At 37.1% G+C, this 7550-nt stretch overlaps 1 pseudogene; it reads left to right on the forward strand.

Moving 5' to 3' along the window:
* Nucleotides 1-7048, forward strand: part of LOC102821604 — a 16987-nt pseudogene extending 9939 nt beyond the window's left edge.
* The last annotated feature ends 502 nt before the right edge of the window (nt 7049-7550 follow it).

Raw genomic sequence — 7550 nt, forward strand, 5'->3', positions numbered from 1 at the left:
TCAAGTGTGGCAGTGGTAGTGAGGTTGGCCCAGGATTGGACATTGTTCCATTCTGCTGTGCAAGGGGTCGCAACGAGATGGATCAGCCAGGTGGCATCATTGATGGCGTCAAGTGTGGCAGCGGTAGTGAGGTTGGCCCAGGATTGGACATTGTTCCATTCTGCTGTGCAAGGGGTCGCTATGAGTTGGTTCCGACTCGATGGCACCTGACAACAACAACAACAACAACAACAACTGTAGGCAGGGGTAAACTGTGGAACAAGCAATTGCTTATATGCAAGTTCAGACTGAAGATTAAGAAAATTAATTAAAAGAAATACACAAGAGTCAGAAATGACGTTGAACGTATCCCACCTGACTTTAGAGATCATCTGAAGAACAGATTTAATGTTACCCATTAAAAACCGAATATTAGAAGAGATTCTGAACCTTGCTCTCCAGCACAGAGATGTTAAAGCAAATGGAAGACGTGAGGAGGTACAAGAGCTGAACAGAAATTTTCAAAAGGCAGTTCTAAATGACAAAGTCAATTATTTTAATGAAATGTGCAAAGACGTGGAGATAGAAAACCAAAAGGGAAGAACTCACTAAGCTTTTCTCAAGCTGAGGAAACTGAAGAAACACATCAAACCTGAACTTGAAGTATTGAAGGATTATATGGGCAAATATTGAGTGATGCAGAAAGCATCAAAAGAAGATGGAATAAATGCAGAGTCACTGTACCAAAAAGAAATGGTCAATGTTCAACCATTTCAAAAAAGTAGCATATTTCCCTGGAGAAAGAAATCATGTTGGGTAAAATGGAGGGTAAGAGAAAAAATGATGATCCCCAACAAGATGAATTGGTACAGTAGCAGCGATGATGGCATCAATTGTTGTGATTATGAGATTGGTGCAGGACCAGGCATAGTTCTGTTGTGCATAGTGTCCCTGTGAGCCGCTACTGACTCAATCAATGGCACCTAACAACAGCAACAGGTGGAACAAAACTCAAAATTATTTTTAAAAAGAAAGAACAGATCTACTGGTGAAATAGAAATGTAATACAGCTGAGACTCTGGCCCTTAGTCCCCCTTCAGGATTGGTAATGAATTCACCTTAAGGATCAGTATGCAAGGAAACAATTGGCAGGTCTTTAAGGGGAACAATAACAGTATGAAGGTACAAACACCTTAGAATAGTCAAGCTTTTGAGGTGAAAAGAGAAGCACTTACCCAAGGACAAAGTTCAGAAGGCTTAGGAAAGGGAAGAAAGGAAGCAGAAAACAGGGAGGAAGTGATATATATGGAGTCCCATTGTGAGGATTGCAGTCTATTAAATGAAACAAAATGTATATGAACAACTTAATGGAAAACTGATGTGCTCTGTAAATCTTTATTCAATTCACAATAAAAAGTTAATATACATGAAGTTGGTAATGGCCATCAAGTCAGTTCCAACTCAGTTTCCGTGTACAAGGTTTCTGAGATTGTAAATCTTTGTAGCAGCAGAAAACCTCATCTTTCTGCCATAGAGTGGCTGGTGGGCTCCAGTCATCGGCCTTGTGGTTTGAAGTGCAATGATTTACTCTAAAGGATTACTCTAATTGTTATCCTCTAGAGTCACCAGTATGTTCTCTTTTTTTAGGAGTTGTTGTTGTTGTTAAGTGCCGTTGAGTCGATTCTGACCCGTAGCGACCCTGTATACTGTATAGGGTTTCTGAGGAGCAGCTGGTGAGCTTGAACCGCCGACCTTGCAGTTCAAATGGCTTTGCAGTCTGGTGCATTAGCCCAAAGTGCCAAGAGGTATCTAATTCTAGTGGTGATGAGAAGAGTGGAAAGAAGCTAATGTTATTTTCATCACTGAAATCCAAAATAGATTTTTTTCATCACTGTACTAAGAATTAATAGGCCGAAAAGAATAGAATGCTAAGCATATTCCAAAAGGGAATTTTTTTCTTTATATAATCATTCAAATTCAGTCCTTCTTTTGCCAGTGTTAATTATTCATGTAGCTGAAAATTTAAGTGCATGAGTTCTAATTATTACAGTTATTTCCATTTATTTGGATTAAAAGCTCTAAGACGAAAGTATTTAAAAGAATACCCAGAGGAATACGAACTCTTAGGATGCTAGGACTGTAGCGGATACCTAGGAAGACACAGAAAATAAGAAATCGATGTAGTTACTCCACCATCAATCAGGTAATTGGAGTCCGAGCCTGGGGACAGAAATCTACAAACCAAAAGCAAAATCAGCAAGCAACAGTCTGCCCCTGGAAGATTAAAAGTTCTAGAATTTCAAATTTAGTATCTTTCTCTGAGGGAGTAATCTGGTTGCTCACTAGAATAACAAAAGTTTGAAAGAAAACACTTTAGTGCAGACCTGTAATGAAATGGGTTGCCAGATAAAAGTATATCTGGTGAAGTTAGAGTATGTCCCATAAGGTTGCCCAAAAGACTCTTTATGCACAGTTTACTTTTCCCCATGCTAAATAACATTATCTTCTTTATAAAGATAATTCAAAGATGAATCCACAGTGAGTAAATAATTTTTAAATGTAAATATAGATGCCCTTCAATACTTAACAAACATTGTTTAAAATGGTGGGAAAAAAAATGCATTGACAACTAAACACTATCTAAAATAGATGTCTAAATCAAATAACTGGCATTCTTAACCTATAGAGAACAATTTATCAGATTTTTTTCCTTAGTAACACAGCAATAATGAGAATAAAGGATTCAGTTGTCAAACTGAATTATTAAATGAATAAAATGGGGCATCATAATATATCTGCACAATTTTACTATCTGTTGTAAAATATGCTTTCCTTGAGTCTGCCCACTAGGATCTTCAATATGTCCTTCAGTCTGATACATCCTAAGCCATATAAACACTCTGCCCAGAGGATATTTGTGCAGGAATCTATAGATTCCTATAGACAAAACTATGACTGTGGTAGAGCATAAAGAGTAGAAAATTATGATAACTTCTTGCACACAAACAAACATGTTGAGATGATCAGGTGCTGAGTCTGGGGTCTCAGAACCCTTGTCTCATGAGACACCATGGTTGACCGGCATAATGAAGTCCACAAAGACAATGTTCTACATCCTACTTTGGCAAGTAGCAACTGGGATCTTAAAAGTTCATGAGCGGCCAACAAAGATGCAACTGTTGATCTCTCCATGTGCAGAAGAAAGAAGAGCAATGAAAATTGAAGATACTTGGAATCAACTAGCCCAATGGACTAATGGAACAGGTGAATATCAGTCTCCATGACACTAAACCAGAAGAATTAGATGTAGTAGACAGTAATGACCAGAGACCAGAAACACTATGGGATGACATTGAGAACATTATACAGGAAAAAAAGAAATAAAATATAAAAATGAATGTCAGAAGAGAATCAGAAGCATGTTCTCCAGCATAGATATGATAAAGCAAATGTCAGAAATAATCAAGTTAGAAAGCTGAACAGAAAATTTCAAAGGGCAGCTTGAGAAGACAAAGTATTATAATGAAACGTGCAAAGACCTGGAGTTAGAAAACAAAAAGGGAAGAACACACTCAGCATTTCTCAAGCTTAAAGAATTGAAGAAAAACAAAATTTAAGCTTTGAGTTTCAATAGTGAAGAATTCTATGGCAAAATATTGAATGATGCAGAAAACATCAGAAGAAGATGGGCGGCATACTCAGAGTCACTGTACCAAAAAGAATTGATCAATGTTTAAACCTTTCAAAAGATAACATATGATCAAGAACCAATGGTACTGAAGGAAGAAGTCCAAAATGCACTCAAGGCATTGGTGAAAGGCAAGCCTCTAGGAATTGACAGAACACAAATTGAAATCTTTCAACAAACTGATCCAGCACTGGAGGTACTCAGTCATCTATGCCAAAGTATTTGTAGGACAGTTGCCTGGTTAACCAATTGTGAGATATCTATATTTGCACCAGAGCAAATAGACGTGACTGAATGGAATGCAGAAAACATTGAACAATATCATTAATATCATAAGCAAGGAAAGTTTTGCTGCCAGAAATTCAAGATAGAATCAGAAGAGGTTGTGGAACCAAGGATATCATTGTTGACATCAAATGGATCTTCACTGAAAGTAGAAAATGCCAAATATTTACTTTTGCTTTTTGATTATGCAAATAATTTTGACTGTATGGATCATGATGAGCTATGAATAACATTACAAAGAATAGGTATTTCAGAACACTTGATTGTGCTCATGAGGAACCTGCACATAGGCCAACGAAAAGGCAGTTGTCAGTATTCCCAGAATAAGGGATATTGAATAATTTAGAATCAGGAGGAGTATGTGCCGAGATTGTATTCTTTTACTATACTTGCTCAGTCTGTATGCTGAGCAAATAATTCAGGGAGCTGGATTATATAATGAAGAACATGACAACAAGATCAGAGTAAAACTCAATAATCTATAATATGAAGATGATACAACCTTGCTTGCTGAAAGCACTGAGGAATTAAAATACTTAGTTATGAAGATCAAAGACCACAGCCTTCAGTATGGGTTGCATCACAATTTAAAGAAAACAGAAAACCTCACAACTGGACCAATAAATTATATGATGGTGTATGGAGAAAATACTGAAGTTCCAAAAACTTTATTTTGCTTAAATCCACAATTTACATTCATGGAAGCAGCACTCAAGAAATCAAATGATGCACGGCACTGAATAAATCTGCTGGGCAAGACTTCTTTAAATTGTTCAAGAGCAAATATAACCATTTAACTAACATGTGCCTAACCCAAGTCATGGTATTTTCAAATTGCCTCATGAGCATGTGAAAGTTGGACAATAAATAAAGAAGACCATAAAAGAACCAATGTATTTGAGTTATAGTGTTGAAAGTATCATAGATTTCCAGAATAACAAACATGCCTGTGTTGAAAGAGGTACATTCAGAATATTCCTTCATTTCTCATATTTTGGATATATTATAAGGAGGGATCAGTTTCTGGAGAAAGACGACGATTTGCTTGGTAAAATGCAGGGTAGCAAAAAAAAAAAAAAAAAGACCCCTCCCCTCCCCCCCATGAGAAGAATTGACACCATGGAAGCTGCAATGGGATCAGCATAACAATTGTGAGGATGACTAGGACTGGGCAGTGTTTGATTCTGTTGTGCATAGGATCCCTTGATTACAACCAACTTGAAGGCATCTAATAACAGCATTACCACACACACAACTAGATATGCCATCTACCCCAAATTCTACAGGACTTATGGCCTAGGTATCTTCTTTGCTTAAGGAAGAGAATAGATATTATTTTTGTAGTCCAAGGTGACCTCTTTATCAACAAGGACTGACACAGTAGTATTCCTCCACTTCTTGGGGATGGTACATATCAGCCCTCTGCACAGTCAGCTGTTGGTGCTCTGTGTACAAGTGCCTAGAGTTAGGCTCAGATATATGTACCGCAGATTACTAATAATACTGTAGTTTCTACCTTAATGTAACAAAGAGTTCAAAGTCTTCTTATTACTGGTCTAGTACTAATTGTTTCCTAATATATACCAAGCACTGTATTAGTTGGGATATAAAAACCTGGTGTGGCACTGTGGATTAATGCTCTAGACTGCCAGCTAGGTTTGAACCACAAGGTCACTATCTGCTCCTTGGAAATCCTATACAGGGTCACCATGAGTCAGAATCGGCACTTAACAACAAAGACAAAATAGCATTAGCTTACCAAGAGAGGATTTTATTTCTCTCATATACCAATTCAATTCAGGAATCCTAAATTGTTTCATCTTGTGGTTCTACCAGGCTCATCAATTTTGTAGTTTAAAACGGAGTCCTAGTGTGGCATTGTGGGTTAATGTGCTGGACTGCAAAGTAGGCTTGAACCACAAAGTTGACACATCAAGCTCACCAGGTGCTCCTTGGAAACCCTAGACAGAGTTGCTATGGGTCGGAATCAACTGACAGCCTTTAACAACAAACAACAGATTAAAACAGAAACTCCAGATACCAACTGGAATACCTATTGGAAAGGGGACAGAAAAGATGCCTTTCTGTATAAGGATATTTCTCAGAAAGTATATATTTACTTTCTTACGGTAGGAGGTGAAACCTAATTACATAAGAGGTTGAAAAAAATTTTTTAGCTAGGGAATCAGACACAAAGTCTGCACTTCAACCCCATCAACTGCCCCATAGGAGAAAGATGACACTTTCTGCTCCTGAAATTTAAAATACCTGTGAAATCCTAACAGGGTCACTATTAGTCAGAACCAACGCAACAGCACTTAATACAACAACGGGCATTCTTTTGCATAGACTAATTTAACTTTCAGAACACTCCTATTAGGTAAAAACAGTTACTATTAATCCAAATAACTTGTTCATAGTTAAACTGTTATGAAGTGAAGGACTTGGAATTCAAATCCAGAGTCCATGAGTTTAACTACTACATTTTCTCAGTAATTGTAATATAGTAAAGATTTAGAGAGGCCCTCCAGTGTCTCTGTATCCTCCTGCTCATAAATCTTATGTTTATTCTAACCATCCTGAGCACAGCTGGGGACCCTGCCTTCAACTGTGCCATCTACTGATTCTGACAGAACAGTGGAATATGCAAATGTAATACTACCTTAGTAAACTCCATTGTGCTGAAGTTATAAAAGAGGAATTTGTGTCTTAAACCCAATTTTAAGAAGACTTCAGATAAACTCTCCAATTCAAAGTCACTCTACTCCCCAGTCTCTGGAGATCTCAACACAAAGACAAGAACAGAATTTATGTCTCACACATCTCATTGTTAATACCATTGACAGTTTGACCTCCTCATTCAATACACAGTCTCCTAAACTTTCAGGGATATAAAGTTCAGTGTCATCAAATAGTTAATGCATCAAATGATCCCTGAAGCTTAGGCATTGAACTTGACCTAGACAACTATTCATACACCACACTTTCACCCTCTAATCCCAGTATTATGCCTATTCATCCCAGTCTAACAAAGAACTAGCTAGGACTCAACATGAAATCCAACTAAAGATGTGGGAAACTGACAGCAAAGCATGATCAAAAAGGGAAATACTGTATTTCCCTGTAGAATGAGAATGGTAGAATTTTGTCTCAGAGTTTATTGGCCCTGTGTTATCAGACAGTTTTATTGACTACTCTCTGATCAATTGAACTCAACTTGCTCCCCTTGTTGTTGCATTGAAATCACTAATTCTAAAATATTATATAGTATTCTTTTCTTTCCTTTTTGTTGCTTTCCACTTCGGTATCTTTATATATCTGTTATCTCAAATATGCTTGATGTTTGGTGACTCATTTTAAACAGAATGATCTGAATCTCTTATCAAAACAGTCCTTATATTTCCATCACCAGATAATGTAAACTCCAGGAATACAGGGAATTTTTGTTTTGTTTTGCTCATTGCTAAATATTCAGAAACCTATAGCAGTATCTGCCAACTAATAGTACTCTATAAACTGTTGTGACACCTTCATGCTTGTTGAAATGTACAATTACTCAAAAATTAAAAAATCAACATCTGACAATAAATATGTTCAG

This window comes from Chrysochloris asiatica, unplaced genomic scaffold (genome assembly GCF_000296735.1).
Source record: "Chrysochloris asiatica unplaced genomic scaffold, ChrAsi1.0 scaffold00149, whole genome shotgun sequence".
Lineage (NCBI taxonomy): Eukaryota > Metazoa > Chordata > Mammalia > Afrosoricida > Chrysochloridae > Chrysochloris > Chrysochloris asiatica.